Source organism: Lissotriton vulgaris, chromosome 1_1 (genome assembly GCF_964263255.1).
Source record: "Lissotriton vulgaris chromosome 1_1, aLisVul1.2, whole genome shotgun sequence".
Classification (NCBI taxonomy): Eukaryota; Metazoa; Chordata; class Amphibia; order Caudata; family Salamandridae; genus Lissotriton; species Lissotriton vulgaris.
Window position 1 is genome coordinate 691,520,926 of NC_141685.1, and position 20,824 is coordinate 691,541,749.

The window sequence follows — 20,824 nt, forward strand, 5'->3', positions numbered from 1 at the left end:
CCGGGCGCTCCCCCTGCGCAAATCGAAAAAAATACATTTTTGTTTGCCCCGCTGGGCCCTTTTTGGCCCGCACATCAAACCGAGGGGGTCAGGGGGGTCTATTTTTGCCCCGCTGGGCCCTTTTTGGCCCCCACATCAAACCGAGGGGGTCAGGGGGGTCTATTCTGCCCCCTTTTGGTCATTTCCCTCTTTGTTTTTGCCACCTCTTGTGTCTCGATCCTACCGAGACATAAGATGGCGGCCGCTCCGGACTGTTTCGAATGTTTACAGACACCCGAGAGCCAATCAGCTTTCCGGGCGCGAAATCGCGTAGCGCGCTGGATCGCGCCCCGGTGCGCATACCGGGGCATGCTTATAGATATATATATTTTTGGGTACCTAAATTACTCAAAACCCACTGGAGCACATATCTTGAGACATAGCAAAGGCACATCGGGCTACCAGTCCCTACAATTTTGCCAAGTTTCGTGGAAATCCATTCAGCCGTTCGGGCTAAAAGTGAGGTCGACCGCCCTATGGAAATTAACATGGGGAAAACACGTTTTGGGACCCCTCTTTTTTCTCGGCCCCTGCTTGACGAATCCCCCCCAAACTTTCAGGCAAGGACTTGAGCGCTGCGAGGCAAATTTGAGGAAATTTTCAGGCAGATTCCTCAACCGGCGCCAAAGTTATTCTCAATAGAATGTTGCGATTTCCCTATTGAAAATAATCCTAACTATAACTACCTACTGGCGACCGCCAGTAGGTAATATATATATATATATATATATATATATATATTTACAAAATAATTACAAATCAAATTGAAAATATTACATACATTACAAAACCCAATACATATAAAAATGATTTACTAAAAATATAATAAAACAAAGTTATGCAAAAAAAATATACATATATATTCCCATATAATTACAATGTCTGACACACAAATAATGTATAGAGGCATATACACTGTGTCGCATATGGGAAATGGTGGCTATATTTTGTTTATAATTGTATCATACACTTAGGTGCTGTTTTTGGTGTTTTAAGTCAACATGTGTAATGGTTATAAACAACAATAGTACAGTGCTATACTGTGATGTAAATGAATGAGTATATATTGCTATGACACATCTTCTTATGAAGTTGCATGTATTTGATATTGCAGTCGTGCATATCATTATGTTCGGTTTAATCATGATATTAAGGGTGTTTTCGCATTCATGCGGTCATTTTTTAATCCGTATTCAATAGGTAACGGTCTACAGAAATATTCAGCAGGTAATTAATACTGCAAACCAATGCAATCAACAACGAGCATTTATGCTGATTATGTGTCCTAGCAAACTGTGTCAATGGATACTCACGCATTCATGCGGTTATTTTAAATATCCAGTTCAAATGCCATGGTACATGTAAATATAGATACAAAGTAACTTATGTAAATATGTCAACAGACTAACGCATATATCTTTTACTCTGTATTGCAACATTGTTATAACCACAATGTGACTACAATGTACTGTGCCTTTATTTAAGGCGATGTTGTTTTAAATGTTTTACCATGTGACTCACGTTTGGAGGTGGGACCCGGATGGGTGTGTCTTCACTGCAAAGAATATAAAAAAAAGTTTCCACTTTGTGCAATGTGGTGTGTGAACAAGACTACATCGTTAGTCAAAACGTTGCATTTTTTGGAAGGCACAAGAACTTAATAAAACATCTTGCCTGGAAAGCGTGGGGTCTGTCTCTTCTCTCGCCGCTGTGCAGTGGAGGTTTGAAGATTTGTGATGATATATATATATATATATACATATATATATATATATATATATATATATATATATATATATATATATATATATATATATATATTAATCCAAAGATCACCTCAGTGGGGTATCTCTCGTCCAGTGGGGGTGGCGCGCTGCCGGTGAGGTAACCGGTACTCAATATAAAGTTCAAAACGGCGTTCCAAGCGTGCTCTCAGGTACAGCAATAATCCACACTAGAATTGCAGGTCTGTCAAAAAAGTAGGGTTTATTCACGCCATAAGCCCTACGTGACGCGTTTCGCACTCCATGAGTGCTTGTTCACTCATGGAGTGCGAAACGCGTCACGTAGGGCTTATGGCGTGAATAAACCCTACTTTTTTGACAGACCTGCAATTCTAGTGTGGATTATTGCTGTACCTGAGTGCACGCTTGGAACGCCGCCGTCTTGAACTGTATATATATATATATATATATATATATATATATATATATATATATATATTATAACACTCCAGTCTGCACAACTGTAGGGAAATCATTGGACATCAGATGAGGTAATGTTAGACCTGGCATCTTTGGCGTGGTTTTCCCCTATCTTTTTACCTCTTCCTCCTGTATTTTTGATGCTGTGCTGGATTTCGTTTTGCTGGTTTAGATGCTATGGACACTCTGCCACTGCTGATCAGTACCAGCGTGTAAGTGCTCCCTATGTAAATATTATCATGGTTGGATATACATGATTGGCATATTTGTATCACCACAAAGTCCCTAGTAAAGTGCACGGGGTGTGCCAGGGCTGGTGATGACAAATGCTACATGTGGGCCTGCAGCACTGATTGTGCCACCCACATGAGTAGCTCTAAAATGGTGTCTCGGGCCTGCCACTGCAGTGCCTGTGTGCAGTCTAGGGACTGCTGTGTCCTCCTGGTCAGTGTCCCCACTGATCAGGCCTAACTCTTCCCTTTTTGTGCACATTAGTCACCCCTATGGAAGGCTCAAGGCACGCCCCGGGGCAGGGTGCAGTGTATGTGAAAGGTAGAGCATGTACTGGTGCAGGTGACATGCTCTGGTAGTGAAAGGCAGCCATTTTCGTTTTTCACTATTGTAAGGCTATCTTGCGCCATAGGTTAATATGGGGGATGCCGGCTACAGTGGCTACCAGCATTTCTTCCCATAGGAACAAGATAGGACATAAGAGTCTAGTATCCCTGAACTCAGAATTTAATAACACATCTTTTAGGAAAGGTTGTTTTTAAATCCTGTGTTTGAGAACAGCACTTTTAAAAAGTTGATGTTCTCTTGTCTGACCCTTCTGTGTGCCTTGGCCTGTTTGTGTATTGACTGTCTGTTTTGAGAGTGACAGGGGCTGGGGATTCCCCGGGAGGCTGGCTGAGTCAGCCCTAGGCTGAATGACTGCATTTGCAACCTGAGTGGTGGGAGGAGTTAGCACCAGGGCCTGAATAGGGCTGTGCCTGCCTGCCACAATGGTGGCTCCACCTCCTGCTGGGCGTCTGACTACCCTGCCCCTCACTCTGAAAGGAAAGGTGAAGCCAGGAAAACAAAATACTCAAGAAACACCCAGAACTGGTTCACACCGGGCTCAGGGCCCACATGCACAAAGAGAACAAAGACTTTAAGGGGTATAAGTACAGGACCCCTGACAACAGAAAGAAACCTCTGCCAAGGAGAAAGCTGAATCTGAAGAAGGAAGACAGTCCTGCTGTTGCTCTGCTGGACTGACCTGTTGCTTTGCTACCAAGGAGAGGGGAAGGACTTTGCTGTTGTGCTGTGTCCCCTGTCTTGAAGGAATCTCCAAGGGCCTGAGAAGAGCTGGTTCCCTGTTATGAAGTCCCAGGACCAAAAGGACTTCACCCCCAACTCCCCTGAACTCTGCTGAGAGAGTTCTGTCCTTCCTAGAGTGCTTGATCCAGTTGTGAGGCCTCTGGAAGTTGTACCTGTGCTGGGAAGCTAGAAACTAAGCTTGAGAGACTTTTTGGAATTAAAAAGTTATCGCATCGCATCCCAGACAGTGCGAGAAGGTTCCCGCCGCTACAAAGGTCGAGATCGTCGCAGCGCCTGTTGCCGCTGCCAGAGCCGTCGCATCCTTCATTTGCGGGATGCACCCGATCGATGCAGGAAGCCTAACATCGCTGCGAGTGTTGTCGCAGAGCCTGTCGTCGCTGGGTGAGATCGCTGCACTGCTTGCTTGCGGACCGCATCACGTCGCTGCGAGTGTCGTCGCAGAAGCCATCACATCGAGGATCTGCGAGAGAGAAGATCACCGCTGGTTCGCGCATCGTCGCCCCGGAGATCGTGACAACTCCAGAGATCGCCGCATTGTGCCTTTGCGAGAACAAACTTCCTACGGAACCTATGCACCGGAATCCATACAAGTGGCCTTCCTCCCCTTACAGACCGGATTCCTCGCAACACGCCCGCTCCTGCAGCGGGGCTGTCGCATCGCCTCCCCAGGGTCTCAGGAGCAACGCACCGCTTGTTTTCCACCACACCAGCTTCTGCTTTTGGAACTTTGTCGCAACTAAAGGTACTGTGTCTGAAACGTGATGCAACTGTGAACTTTTCACACAACTGTGGAACCTTTTATTACAACCTTAAGATCTCTTTTGAAACCCTATTCTTGAACTGTGTATGTTGGATTTTTGTCATTTTGGTCTTGCGTAGTTTAGAATAAATACCTTTATTTTTCTAAACTGTTGTGGAGTCAGTTTGAGGTATTTTCACTGTGTTACTGTGAGTGTTGGTACAAATACTTTACACATTGCCTCCTGAATAGCCTTGACTGCTCATGCCAAGCTACCTAGAGGGTGAGCAGGGGTTATCTCAGAGGATTTCCTCCTTACCCTGACTAGAATCAAGGGTCCCTATTTGGACATTGGTACCTTCCTCTGCCAACTGGAGACCCCCAGTTCTAACAGGTAAGATTTATTATTCCCACTCTAGTCTGTGCGACAATACGGAAAGGGTTGGACTTCGGAGTGATTACATTTACTATTCCCAGCCCAGTTTGTGCAACAGTAGGGAAAGGGTTGGACTTCAGAGGGGTTACATTTTATATTCCCACTCCAGTATGTAGGGGTGTAACATTTACCATTCCTACTCAAGTCTTTACAACAGTAGGGAAAGCATTATACTCCTGTTATATTCCATATAGGTACCCCGTTATAGGCTCAAGTACTAATTGCACCTTTCGCCTACATTGCCCTCATATTGCACTACAAACCGGTTCTTAGGACTGACCTTTTACCTAGTTGGGGTAATGACTAGAGGACCTGGGGTTTTCTCCGAAAGGCCTAAGCCTCATTCACTATGCATGAGGATTCTTGCAATCACATCTGGACAGTAGGCCGAACATCTCCTGCATAAAACCTATGTACAAGGGTCATTCCTTTTGTCCTCCTAGTTCAACATGACACAGCGAGGTATAGCCCCAAGGGGTTCACTTTAAGTATATATACACCATCTCTTGCTTACGTAGAGAGAGGAGAAAAGGACTTCCTGTGCCAACACACTGACGTGAGACGCTGAGGCTTCAGCATGCAGATACTCCAGCTCACAGTGGTCTGACATCCCTTGGGGGGTGTCCACCTCGAGACCAGAATGGAGTCCCACAGACTCTCACTTCAGGTAATGGGGTTGACTTTATCCTAGAGGGATTCTTGGATTTATACTGGCATCCATGCTAGGTAAATTCAGGTACATCTAGTTAGGGACGCATCGTAGGAGTATGCTTTTATTACTGTCATGTATTTTGTATACTTGCCTGTATTTATCGTTTTAGCACTATGGTAGAAATCTACCATCCTTTTACACTGTTAGGGCTTATAATCATCTATTTCTGTTACTGTCTAATGATTGTTTCAGCACATCTTATTTACACTAGAATGACACTGAATCAATAAATACTTATTGGAAAACGTCCCCATTGTTTATTCTGCGCATCTCTCTCAGAGACAAAGTGAGCACGAATGACTGGGTGACTAATAGCACTGTTTCCACAATGATGAGGGACCAGGGTTGTCATGTTCGATAGTTGCCAAGAACAATTCTCTCCTTGATAAGAGGGGTTTCTAGTGGCACTGTGAGTTAGCTGGTATACAAGCTGACATACTCGGTGGGGGGATCTGGAATCAGTTTTGACACCAAGCACGCAGTGTATGTTGTCTAAACGTGCAGATCCAATATAGGGTTATAGTTGCAACACAACACTCAGGAGGGGTAACATTTTCTATTCCCACTCAAGTCTTTGCAACAGTAGGAAAGGTGTTGGACTCTGGAGGGATAAAATGTATTATTCCCACTCCAGTCTGTGCAACAGTTGAGAAATCATTGTACTCCGGAGGGGTAAAACAGACTCTTACAACTCCAATCTGTGCAACAATAATGAAAGCATTGGACTTCGGAGAGGTAACATTTACTATTCTCACTCCAGCCTGTGCAACACTAGGGAAAGTGTTGGACTCTTGAAAAAACTAGAACAAAACCAGCTATACTGTGCAATATGCAAATTAACTATAAAGAATTACTAATATGCAAACTAGTAAACAAATGTCGCAGGTCATTAACTAGTCGGTGAAAGTGAGCACCACATTTTTGGTAATGTTGGAAAAATTCCAATAGGTAAAATGTCATTGTACGGATTGCAATATACATTACGCTCTAAATACACATAAAGTGTATATGAATAATTTAGTGCCTCTTTGTCCATCTAATGTAATCATGTTGTTTTCTTTGTAGTTCTCACAACAGTGCGGAATTATGTGGCATTCTTTTTCATTATTCTGATGTTTTTTTCTGTTTTTCAAACAACACACATACATTCATTTACTTGTATGGACTTTAGTAAGACTTTAGTAATTCTTTATAGTTAATGTGCATACTGCTTTGTATAGTAGGTTTAATTTACGTTTGTTTAAGTCTAATTGAAACTTTCGAAATGCTCTGGCTCAGATATGTGTTCTCCCTTTTATTAACACCATGCATATAATCATTCATGTGCTGGTACTAAAATAATTCTTCAGAATTATTTTGTGTACCCCACATTTAAGCAGGTTTTATTTCCATTCATTTTTAAGTTCAAAAGGACCCCTTTCCTGCACAAAAACAATCACAAGAGGTGTTTTCCTCTTACTATGTGTGCTGCAGAATTCAACACACATACAAAAAGGAAAACCCCAAAATAATAAAGGAATTTCTCCTTGTTGGGCCTCTCTTATGCCTCGCATGGGGAGGAGTAGGAATCTTACACATTCATAGGTTTAAAAAACCTTGTAAATCTGGAAATGTGCCAAGTTTCATAGATGTTACTTAGGAACGCTTACAGCAACACCTATGGAATGTCACTTTCTTGCAGAGTAATGTGTGAAAGGGGGCCACATTTACAAGGCCAAGAAAAGTCACACAGGGTGGCATTATGTGGCCTTGTAAATATAAGCAGGCACACTGTGCCGCCAGTGTGTCAAAAAAAGTGATGCACCAATGGTACAATGGACTTGTAAATAAGCCCTGTGGGAATTCAGGTGTGGTAAGATGAGTGCACCTCCCTTACGCCTCCCCTGAGGAGGTGTAGGAATCTTACGCATTCATAGGTTTAAAAGATCTTATAATCTGGGAATGTGTCAGGTTCCATCGATGTGGCTTCAGTATGCCCAAAGCAACACCCATGGAACATCACTTCCATGCAGAGTAATGTGTAAAAGGGGGCCACATTGACAAGGCCATGAAAATCCACACAGGGTGGCTTTACGTTGCCTTGTAAATATAAGCAGGCACACTGTGCCGCCAGTGTGTCAAAAAAAGTGATGCACCAACGGTACAATAGACTTGTACATAAGCCCTGTTGTATCCAGGAGCTGTAAGATGAGTATGTAGCCACTCCATTTGTGGTTCTCTGTTACGATTCCTGTTCTAAAAGGCCCCGCTTGGTGCAGCATTTATTACTATTATTTCTGCAGCTTATTCTACAAATTATGTCTAAGAGCTCTCCCACCCTGAAGTTGAGATTTCGATGTGTATCCCTTGTTGGGGCATATCATTATTTGGCTTTAGTACAACTAAGTAGTACTTTTTTTTAATATAGCCCTTATTTGATTTACTGTTTTTTGCAGCACTACCCACATTTATGAGAAAGTGATCATTGTAGATATGCTGCACCCATATTCTTTTTGACCCTCATTGGGTGAGTGACCTAACATATTGAATTATTTCTTTATAAGAATACATAACGCATATGTGGCGTCACCAGCGTTTTTTCCACATTGCAGAACCTAGTGGACATATTCTTCATAGACAAAAAGCATACATGCTTTTGTCTCTATACATTTGATCACCCAGCCCTGGGACGGTTTTCTGTGCTACTCTTGATGCATTTATGCACATTCAGGAAATTATTACGTTTCATGACAGCACACCAGATGCGTTTTTAACTGCCACTATCACATACAGGTTGCCCCACTTTTTCTGTCCTGATGAAGACCCATATTAAATTAAGGATTTTGAATGACTTTTCTAGTTCGATACGTTGACAACCTCATTATACATAGACTGAATCATTATCATCAAAGAGAGAATCACTTGATCATAGCATAAACCTCTACAATAAGGACATTGAATAGGCTACTGATCTTTACTTCAGACAGGCTGTATGCAGTTCCCTGTATGTGCTGAGATTCATACTTCATTTTTTAAAATTTGTAATTATCAATCACCTGTCACTTTGCACAAGTATTTCTTCTGCACTTTTTACATGATGGAGCAACAATTATATTTTGAATTATGTGTATATATTACACAACTTTAATAGACATGATATGTTGCACATCCCTTGCCTCTGGTGTTGAATTTCTTTTCTTCTCTCCTCTTTAGCAAATGACTAATAACATTGTGGGTCTTGTGAGAATGTGTTTCTCTTTAAAAAATCATTTTTGTAGTTCCCGTTTGGACCATTATGCTGATTTTGTATGCCATCAGTCTATCTGCTTTGTTGCCTTTTGATTGACATAGAGGAGTTTGATCACTGTCTACTTCATTTGAAGGTGTTCTAACTTGCCTCATATCCTGCAGAGGGTCTCCCAAAGTTCTAGCAGACCCACCCCATTTGTGTCTTACCTCGCATTAAGAAAGTTGTTGTTCCAGGTCTGCCTTATTTTCTTTAGCTAGGTGTTCGAATACTGTGGTCTGGTCAATAATTCCACTCTAAAGAATACTTTGGCTGTGTCCCACAGTGTGGAGGGACTTACCTCCCCATTATCATTTTCTTTAAGAAATGCTCTATGCCTCTGATGTGGTCACTGAGGTCGGATATCTTAGAAGTATGTAATTTGCAAATGGATTAGGCTGTGTTTGGGGGATAGAAGAAGCCAAATTGGCACATCATTGGATAGGGAACTGGCGTCCTTGCATGAGTCAACCAAATTAGGCAAAAGTCACCCTTATGTCAGGAAATAATCATTGCAAGAATAAGAATTTATGAACTGGAGTATAGAACATATAGTCCCTCTCCCCTGGCTGGAAATGGTGCCTTACTTTGGTCAAATTTAAGCATGGGCGAATTTTGCGAATCTGGCGTTCGCGAATTTGCGTATTTGCGAACTCGCAATCTGCAAAATCCGCGAATTCTCGCGAATTTGCGTTTTTTTTGTGTGTGTTCACAAGGGTTTCTGCAAGTTCGCAAGGGTTTTGTACCAGTTCGCAATTGCGAACTTACTTGTCGGCTCGCAACGGTCGCAAATATGTTGTTTCTACGTCTGGTTCATCATCACAGGTTCCTAGCACCCTCTGTTTCACCACTGCCACCCTCTGTTTCACCCATGCCACCCTCTGTTACATCAATGCCACCCTCTGGTTCATCATCACTGTAGATTATGGGGGAGGGAAAGCAAGCACACCTGCCCTGCTTCAACTGACATGAATTAATTTGGGGTTGATTTATTAATGTGTCACTGTTTTAAAATTCCAGTCTGGCACTTGCTTCCTTATCTTTAATTTGCTTTCTGTTGCAGTGCAATTTTTTTTCCAGGACCTTTGTGGCCTACTTGTAGCTATTCTATGAGCCTGCTGTGAGGGTCAGAGCAGGGTCATACAATTGTTGCAACTAGCAACTGAACTCTGGAGGGGCCCCAGTCAGGAAGCACTACAGGGAATGGTTACTAATGATGAGTTTGAAGTTGAACTTTTGCACCTGCTGAGTGCTTTGAGTTTTGCAAAACTCGTTTTTCTGCAGAACAGCAACTGTAATGCCCCAAACAAACATAGGCAACTGAACTCTGGAGGGGCCCCTCAGGAAGAACCACAGGGAATGGTTACTAATGATGAGTGAACTTTTGCACCTGCTGAATGCTTTCAGTTTTGCAAAACGCGTATTTCTGCAGAACAGCAACTGTAATGCCCCAAACAAACTTACTTGTGAAAGTTGATTTCTAATCCAAAAGTGATCCAAAGAAAGTCAAAAGGCCTCAAATCCAAAAAAGTGCAGGCAAATGTCAACCTGAGGAGTTATTCTGATAAAAATCATCATTTTCAGAAGGTCTATGCTGCTTGCTAGTGGATTTCTTGTGCAGAATTGCAAGTTTTAAATTTGCGAGTGTGAGATTGTTGCTGCCCGCCGCACCTACATGTTCGCAGTTGCGAACTCTCGCGATGCGTCGCCAAACTCCAGCGGGATCTCGCAGCAAGATCCAAAATGGCACAGCACTCGCAAAATATCGAGAAAAACAACTCGGCAAACGCTGAATGACGGTAAGAGAACGCCACACGCCGCAAAATTGTATCACCAAGAAAAAAAAAATCCGCTGCGTGCAAATTTGCGGATTTTGCGGGAAATTCGCGGCGGATTGCGAATTTACCGAAAATCCGCAAAATCCGCTAGCGGAACGGATTTTCCGCCCATGCTTATTAAAATTGTGATCGGTGATTCCCTGGGCTAGTGATGGTGGCAGTTGGAGCTCTGCAAGTCTAGTGTGGAATCGATACGGTTAGGGATCAAGCAGGACATTATAATCCTCCCTCCACTATTTGGCTGCAGGAGTGAAAGTGAGATATCTAAGGAAGTAGGGAGGAGTAGATGTCCTCCTTTTCTTTATTGAGGCCATATAGCAAGTTGATGGTAAGTGGCGTAGTGTCAATTTTTACCCATATGCCCACCTCACGGCTCTTGTGGTGTCTATATATGTCAGTAATATGGAAGGGAAGATCCCTACTAATGAGGATAGCCACTCCTCTCGTTTTACACGTGTAAAACAAGTGTATTTGCTTGGAGTAACAATATGATCAGACACTTCTGCCCCAAGAGATGGATTTCCTACAGTAAAGCTACATTGACTTCTTTGTATTTAAGATATTGAAGCAGTGCCTGTTGTTCCATTGGTGAATTGAGATTTTGTACGTGAAATTATTCTCAAAGTTGCCCTAATGTTGGTATCAGGTTTAAGATTGATACAATATGTCTGTAAGCCCATACTGTCAGTCAGATGAAGCCTTATGAGCAACTTTCATGAGCTGCTCATCAGTACAAAGGCTGCATGAGAAGTGTCTGATGGTCGCCCTGTGACCAATGATGATATAGGTTGTGCGGTATGAACTTGGATAACTTAAAAAGAGAAGTCAATGGGAACTGGGAGAAGGGGATTGAGTGGAAGTGGACTTGTGGAATGGTATCTGTGTATTGGTCTAACAGGTAGTACATTTGAAAGGCGTGTCAGTCAATTTCTCTGAGAGATGGAGCTGGCTCCACAGTCATCGGCGAGACCCCCCCACCCCCACCCTAAAAAGAAGCATATAACAATGTTCCCAGCATGAGATACTTAGTGGTTGATTGCGAAAAGGGTAGGTGCTGTTGCATATCTCATATTTCAGGTTCCAGGGCAGGCATTTGTCCTCTGAAGTAGAGACAACATTATTTGTTTTTCCGGTGACGCAATTTCCTGGCTGATTTCTGGAATTACCTCGACAGTTGAAATTGTCACCCTTCTCCGACCCATCAGATTTAGAGGGGCCTGTTCTTGTTCCTGGTCTTGTAGTTAGCAGGAGGATGCATCAGGGACTTTGCTTGTTTCTAGCAGGTACCTCACAACCTGGCATTTGTCCTTGTAAGGGAGCAGGTGATACGGGAAGCCTCAGCAATACAGTATCTTTTCTTTTTGTAAGTATTGGAGGATTTCACTAATGTCCTTCCATTTCACCAGCATTTGCTGTCACCCCTTGCTGTTGCAACGAAATTTCAGATGGTCCTGTTGGCGGGCCATTGATGGGATGTTCTCTTTTATCGTGACAATTGTGTATGCAAATGAGCACATCAGTGGTTAAGTTACGTTGTTCCTGGTAGGCAGAGTAAACTTTGTGTGTTCAATGCAAGAGGACAGGGCCATCACTTGGGAGTTGAAGCATGTGTGCAAACAAGGCCTGGAAATTGACCTTTAGTTCTGTCTACAGCACTGTTGTTACAGTATTCGGATGCAACTGTTGTCCTGACAGGAATGATTTCCCATGTTGTCGATTTTGTCCTGCATAAATTGCTGTTGGTGTTCAATCTTGTCCATCCAGAATGAGCAATCAATGCTTTCTAGGGTGTGTTCAGTAATGTTTGTCTGCAAAGTGTCCAGACAAGATTCCGTGCATTGTTGGGATTTATCAGCAGATATCCATTAGCAATATTTGAATGTCCTCTTGGGTCGCTGGTGTGATGGAATCAGGGCTCAAGTTAGATCTCAGTGTCAACATCTGGGGGCCCTCCACTTGGGATTGGGTTGGCAATTTCTGAAAGACTTCTTTTATAGAAGAATTTATGGTGCCTTTTGCCTTGGAAACTGCCATGATAGTAAAGGGGGGCAATCCCCAGCCACCCCACAAAATGTGGTGAGGAAACAGAAGTGTAGGTGCCACTCTACACCAGGTGGAGAGTGAGGTGGAACAGGGCCTGTTATGTTTTAACTGTAAAAGGGCCTTCCTGATTTAATGTCCTGACCCAGGGAGTCAGCCCTGCTGCCCGAGGCCAAAGTCATAGATGTTCCCCTCACCCCACGGGTCACCCCGGGCCCGCTCTGCAGGGGACCGGGCCATCAAACAGGGCATAGCGCAGTGACTGAGCATAACAACCATACTCTAAGTTGGGGAAGGCCCCAATCCTCCTGGAGCTGTATTCACTGACAAATATGGTATGGTGCCAATGCCTTGCTTGATGTTGCATCTATTACCATGGCCCCTTTCACCTTTAAGGGGAGCAAAGCAAGAGCAGCATGCTCAATTCCCCGGAGCAGCAGTATCAGTCCTAAAGGCTCTGATTTGGGGACAGGCTGCCAGCGATACTATTCCAGGGTCTGTCAGATCCCCACATGCTCCGGGGCTCATGACCAGGCTGTCAGCACTGTTACATGCTTCGTTTCTAAGGGGGTGCCACCTCCTCCTTCCTCGATAGGCAGCAGATCCACTCTGAAGAGCCTTGCCCCAGGTCCAGCTCCACACAGATCAGGTTTGCTGCTAGTAGGTGGCAACCTCTATCTTGAGCATACTTCACCGGAATTGGAGCTTAGGGACTGGACACAGCCGGGAGCACAGAAAAGTGACTATTGCAGGGTCTTAGCCCACGTTGGATGGAAACAAAAGATTCTCCCCAGGTTGATGCGCTATTCTCAGCTGAGATTAGCGATGATGAAAGGGAGTTACGGTGCCTTAATCAAGAAGCTCAGGGAGACGCATCTTGCCTGGTTTAACTTCCACTTGTTTTTATATGTAGGGGAAATATTGCTAGAGTGCCATGACATTCTCTATCTTCAACACAACATATGGTATTAGTGTTACTACACAAATCCATTTTAAAGAATCACAAGAATTTCCTTTCAGCTGGGATCATATTTATTTAGGAATCCTTGCTGAATTTATTAGCGAAAACTACACCTAAACATGATTGGGTATGTAAATGGTAGAGAATAGTTATAGAAATATTAACTCATAATAAAAGGAAGAATTAGGGCGCCATTAAACATCAGGATTTCTTTGCTTTTATAATACTAAGCAAACTCTTACCTCAGGTCATGAGCTTCCAAAAATTCTCAAACATTGTCATCCTTTTTCAGGTTCTGGCCATGTCATGGTTTTAGTTGTGCTTCTTGTTTTCTGGCCTTTTGAAAAGATCTATTAATGCGTCTGGCATGTGTTAATTAATGTTCAATAGATTATTACTTTTTTAGTTATTTTGTTGTGTCTCAATGCCAATATTAACATTTTGCATTAAACTGTTTTATTTGTTCACGTTAGGTTTGTGACTTAGTGTAAGATATGCGGTACTGTTTGTGTAGAAACTAAACTTGCAATATTATATTCATTTTCTATTAGACCAACAACACAGGTAAATACAGCGAAACAATGATCTTTGAGAATACTAAAACAAGAAGAAAACTAGAATGGCATCTCAGAACCCCCAAAACCGATCACTGAATTGCAAGCATAGTGGCCAAAAGACATCTAGAAGACATGAATTTGTGAAAACCACAAACGCCACCATTTTGAAGTTTATCCAGAAGCCTAGAATTCGTTTTTCTTCTGAAAATGTCAAGGCACAAAGCTTTCTTAGTATTAACACACAAGAATCCTCATCTAGCACTACTCCAAAGGTCAGAAATCTGGTCTCATTAAGGATCAGGGTAACAGAAATGAAATACCTTGACATGAATTATAACAATTCTCAACAGAAGGCCAATGAAGGTATTCCAGAACGAGGATAGCTAAGGCCATATATCCTAGTATGCAGGATTAGACATAGAGCAACATGGAAAACAGTTTACAGAAGAAGACTACATTAGCATAAAATAATAAGAGTTGCATTCCCCCTTCTACACATGAAAGTGCAAGTGGCTGTACAACAAAGCGTAAAGAGTAGGGTGAAAAATACGGATTCATACTTCTCAGAAGAAACAGCTGGTATTTAGAGATTTTGTTTGCATATTCTGGTGATGTTTTAGGTTATTATAGAACACGAAGTCTAATCTATTCAGAATCAACTACTTTATGGACAATGCCATCTTTTGTTACGGCTGTAAATCTAGATTGAGGTACAAGACTACATTATGTATAAACGAATGAGCATATACCCCAGTTTAGTGAGGTTATACTTCAAACAGGAAAAAGCCATTACTTTGCAACTATCACAACTCATTCCATTACAAAGCATGCATTACAATGCAAGTGCTATTTACAATGAACTGCAATTACAACGCATTTGCCTTTACCACGCGTGCCTTTACAACAAATGTGATTGTAAAGGCATGAACGATAAAGTAATATGTTTTTTATATGAAAGTATAAGGTAAGCGCATATATATATATATATATATATACATATATATATATATATATATATATATATATGTATATATATATATATATATATTCGCAGAACTCTGTTTCTTTTGTCCTGAATACACCAGAGAAACGAAAACGGATCCAGGCAGGTAATTTCCAATATTTATATTTTGCGTGCAACACCTTGACCGCCATGACGCGTATATATATGTGTGAGTGAGTCAGCTCCTCCAGGGAAATCTGGTGGCACAATGAAATCGGTGGAGCCACTGCCGACAATAATTTCGTATCAAGCGATTCAAATAACAGCATGCTCTCAGTATGCAGGAAAAACAAAGTTTTATTATCTAATGTAACGCGTTTCGAGAATCACTCTCTTGATCACTCATCTGAGAAAGTGAATCGGTGCTATACATAGGTAATAGTGCTGTGCATAGAAAGAGGACTGGTATGTTTAGCTGTGCTCGACATTTAGTACACTTGCAAGGCGGCCATCTTTAAACATTGTTAAAGATTAACCAGTGCATAGAAACAATATCTTGATGTAAACATTACCTTGTGTCAACCGCATTATTACCACAATAATCGTTTTCACAATATTGTGTGATAGTGAACAGAAGGGTGGACATTTCTAAGGCAGAGTTCAGTGTATTGCTCGTTACCTCTTAAATCAATCCTGAAAGCTTTTATCATACCCCGAACTTCATACTGGCATTTGCACCTTAGTGGTATAGTCCACACTGCTTCTCAATCGCCTAAGAGCCTTCGCACTGGGGAATAACTCCACATGCAAAATAAGCGCAAAGACACACCAGGTGGCATTGCATGTATGTCCATGTAAACGGAATACCTGTATGCTGATATCACCTAGTGGGCCTCAATGCTAGCGAAAAGTGGCTTCAAGTGAATATGTGCTCGTGAGGTAGTGTTCTGGCGGCCTTCTGTCCACACATACAGGCTCTCCCTATTGCGGACATTACTTTTAACAATACTTCCATAGTGAATTAAAGTGTACTTAATAAAGTGAGAAAAAGTCCTTATCTAATCTTGCTAGATGACATCCTTTGTGATGGTGAAGATAAGGTGGATGGCCCGTGATTTGCTCTTTATTCTCTAAAGGGCCTCTTCCATCCCTCCTACAAGACAAAAGATAAGACATTTAGGTTAAAATGACAGTACACATGTACCCTTTTCCAGATTAAAACTACAGATTAGTACATACAAAACAAATTAAACGAACCATGGCACATGTGATGTATGGTCGTATTCTATCCTGTGGATTACTCTTCTATCAAGTGTGTTGCCATCTCCTCGTCGTGTCCCCTGGGCTGTTTAGTCTCGAGATCGAGGACCCTTTTTGATTCCTTTTTCCTGAGGCTAAGTTCCCTGTTACCTCCCCGGTGTCCCTCTATAGCAAAGGATCTCTGAAGGCTACTGTTGGATATGTGAAACTCGGCAAAGTGTCTTGCCACAGGGTATTAGGGGTCCTTATTAGTTATTGCTCTGAGGCGTTCAAGCACCCTCTTTTTTGCTTGTAGGGTTGTACTCCACACATACCTTTTGTTACAGGGGCACTCCAGAATGTTAATGACATACATGGTAATGCATGTTAAGAATTGGGATATTCTCTGTGTTTTTCTTTCTTTTGGGGAATACTGAAATCTCTCACCATTGTGCTGTTTTTGCAGGCTTTAGAATGGCCGCACGGAAAGAACCCTTTCAGATTATGGCGGTTACGATCCGTGCGGCTAGTTACATCTCCATGAACCAGTACATCTCTAAGACTCCTGCTCTTTCAATATGTGACTCTGGGTCTCTCACTAACTTGGTGACCTATGACTGGATCGCTTTTAAGTATATTCCAGTTTTCTTTCAAGGTGTTTTTCACTTTTTGTGAGTCCCTATTGAAAGTCAGGATGACTCTGGTATGATTCTCCTCCTCAGAGGTGTCTTCTGATTTGGTTTCAAGTGTTTTCTCATGTGTAATTTCCTTCATTTTGGACACTGCTCTGTTTAGGACCCAGTCGGGGTACCCTCTCTCCTTAAATTTCTGAAACATGATTTTTTCCTCTTCTAGGTACCAGCTATTGTTGCAGCAGTTCGGTCTCGCTCCCAGCAGCTCCCCATATGAAATGTTCCATTTAAGAGTGTCTGGGTGGTTGCTGAGAGCTTGGAGGAGACTGTTACCCGCTGTATCCTTCCAATAGAGCTTGGTCTGTAAGGTGTTTGCAGTAGCTATCCCCTTCACATGAAGGAATTCTATCTCATCCCTCCTGGTATTGTGAGTTAACACAATGTTGTATTGGTTTTGATTCAGGAGCTCAATGAATTTGAGAGCTTCCACTTCACTTCCTCTCCAGATTATAAAAAAGTCAATGTTAGAAATGGGATTTCGGGATTGCTAAGGCTTGAGCCAAAGCCAAGCAGAAACCACTACTCTAGTCAGGGCAAGGGAGATACATGCCAAAGATAACCCCTGCTCAACCCCTTGGTAGCTTGGCACAAGCAGTCAGGCTTATCCCGGAGGCAATGTGTAAAGCATTTGTGGACGCACACAGCAACAACGTCCCAGGCACACTACAAAAGGAACTCCACACAAGGTTATATAAGAATAGCTTTGTATTCTCATAACACATTAGAATAGTAAACACATAACATACACTGTGCAAATGGTACTGCCAATATTCACAAGGGATTATTTACACATGACAGAGCCATGTGGGCCACTGTTAGGATCAGCACTTAGCAGAAATTGGTAAAAGTAAAATAGGTCATAAACATACAACCAGTAATCACTGGTAATCACTGTGCTCCACCTCAACCTGTAACATAAGCTACATTATGCACAATCACATCAGGCGGGAATTACATTCTGCACCAACCTCACCAGCATAAACACATTATGAAATCTCATCACTAGTCTAAACACATTAGACCCTACCTTCTAAGTAGAACTCACATTAGGGGTGTACCTCACACAGTGAAACGTAATCTCACTAGCATAACCACATGAAATGCAAAATAGCCTCACAATCATAAACCATATTTAGTGGTATCAAACAGGGTGTGTGAAACATACTAAATGCATTACATTTCCAAGCACCATAATCACATCAGGACATAAATCACATTAGGGCCTGGCTCCCTAGAAATGTAAATATTCCCCTGGCCAACAGGCCATCTAAAAAGGGGGCTCAAATGCCATTTGTCCCAAAGTCATGGCTGCTGCATAAGCAGCAAAGGTCAAGGGTGCGCGATCTGCGCAAACCTACACGTTGCAGCTGCCCACTACATGCTGGTCAGCTGAGAACCATCATATGGGGCCTAAACGCTGCAGCTGGCACTAAGTGCTGCGCAGATTTGTCAGGGGCAAAGGAGTGCAACTCACTCCTAACTCAGACCTGCCCCCAAAGAATTGCGCCTAAACAGTGCAGCTGCCCACTACTTGCTGGGCAACTGTAAACATTCCAATGAGGCCTGGCACCACTGTGCCTGGCGACCCCCACTGGGGCCCCTTCAATCAAATTAGCCCATGGTGGAGCCTCGCACAGGCTCTTTCAACACATGCCTGCCTCGTTGGAGCCACCTGGCTCTAAAATCATGAGGCTAATAGCAAAGAAAACACATGCTCCCAATGTTGCAGCTCTAACCAAATGGTGCCCCCCAATCCCCCACACAGGGACTTTAAAACAAATGGGGCCACAAGGGGTGGGCCACAACAGCGCGTCCGCTCAGGGAATTTGCCTCATTACAGAAAAAAGCACAGACCCCTCCCGAGCCCCCACTCACAAGCTCTGGGGGCAGGACTCCTTCATCTGCGCTTCGCCCGGTCCCTCTCCTGGGACCGGGACTTCACCGTGGAGCCTGGAGGCCCCAGCACTCCTCTCTTCTGCACGGGTGGGGGACTCGGCCCCGGTCGGGCTCCTCCTTTGTGTCCTCTCAACGAGCGGGCTTCTCCTCCTGATGAGAGCCCTACCTGCAATCTGTATCGGCACGCGGGGCTCCCTCCCCGCATCGGGAGCCACGGAGGACCATGGCTGCACTCTGGGTTGTCTTTCCCCCGGCTGGGGGAAGACAGAAGTGATGCCGTAGTCCCACCCACCAGCAGGCACCGGCGTTGGTCTTCTGAGTCACGCCAGGCAGTGGCCCGGGGCAAAGTTCTCTCACGGTCTTGGCCGCGGCAGCAAAGTCACGGGGTGGGCACCAGCGCATCCAAGCCCACAAAAGCAGAAACCGGGCCAAAGTCGCGGGGTGGGCACCCGCGCACCTGACAAGGACACAAGCTGCCATAATGCAGGGTGGGCACCTGCGATCAAAAAGACAAATAAGCGGGGGGGCTCTCGCAAGACCGCCATCACTGGGGAGTCCCCACGCAGGGGATTCCCCCTCTCGCAGCGTAGTGCAGCTCCAGGGCAGTGACGCTCCAGCACACCAGGGATATGGCGGTAGCATGTTTTCTCCTTAAAATGAAAAAAAGGAAAGGAGAACCAGGTGCTCCCAAAGTGGAGCCAGCCCTCCTAGGACAACAAGGAACTCAGGTCAAGACTCTGTGGCAAAGGAATGGAGTAGGTTGCTCCTCAGCAAAGGAAAAAGTCCTCCAGGCAACCAGGGGCAGGGCAGGGCCCAGGTAGGCAAGCCTTCTCCTAGGCCCCAGCAGCAGCACGCCCCTAGTTGTTTCAAGTCAAAAGCAAGAACATTTTACATGGGGTCTCAGCCCCTTTTTATACACACATTTCCTTTATTTAATAGGTTGCAGGCAATGGGAGAACCAGCTACCACTGGTTCAGGGGAACTCCTGAGCACTTTCTTTTGCTCAGCCCCTCTCTCCCTTTCACTGGCAAGGCTAGGGACATCAGATGCACCACAGGGGGTGAAGCCAGCATTGTTCAGGGAAGGCGCAGTCCTATTCAGGTCCCAGGTGCAACTCCTCCCTCTCATCTGCATGCAGTTCTCCCCATTCAACACCGGGCAGACCCATCCTGACTCTTGGAGCCAAGCACACCAGCCAGCTCCTGTCAATCACAAGCCAGACAGTCAATTCACATTCACTGCATACAGAAATGCCAACTTCTAAAAGTGACACTTCTACACTAGACACAATAAATCTGTACACACCATCACGCAACATTTAATCTCACGAGTTCACACACACCAAACTTTCCCCTGCACTCCCCACACATCAGGAACTACCATGGACACACATATCCCCATGCATTCCTATGGGAGGGCAGGCCACTCTCACCACACATACACAGAGAGCGCACGCACTTTGCGCTGGACCACAGTGGAAAAAGTGCACAGAGGCCTAAAATCACCAACTCCAGGATACAGAAACAGGCTAGGAAAATGCTAAAAGTTTCGGGATGAACGTGCCAAAAGGGCCAAGTCCAACAGTCATCAATGTAGCATAGCCATCTGACTACCTTTTTAAAGTGGTTGGTGTATCTGTTGTCTTTCTGTATTTCCTTCACCCACCGTCCCAGGAACAGATTTGCGAAGCTCGTACCCATGGAAGTTCCAGAACTTTCTTTAATCAGCTCCCCATTAAACATAAAAATGTTGTTTTGGAGGCATATCCCATCATCTCTGTCAGCATTTTGTTTGTTCCAGGTACATTATATGTTTCTCCCCTAGATACTTAGTGCATGCTTCAATACCGTTTTTATTATGTTCTATGATGGTGTTGAGTCAACATACATTTTTTCAATTTTCCTAAATTTCCTATAATACACTTCCTGCCGAAAATACGCAAA

The 20,824-nt window shown here is 43.7% G+C and overlaps 1 protein-coding gene across 1 annotated transcript in view; it reads left to right on the forward strand.

The window, feature by feature from the left end:
- DPYD (dihydropyrimidine dehydrogenase) overlaps nucleotides 1-20,824 on the forward strand; it is a 3,292,815-nt gene that overhangs the window by 3,129,632 nt on the left and 142,359 nt on the right. The window lies entirely within an intron of this gene.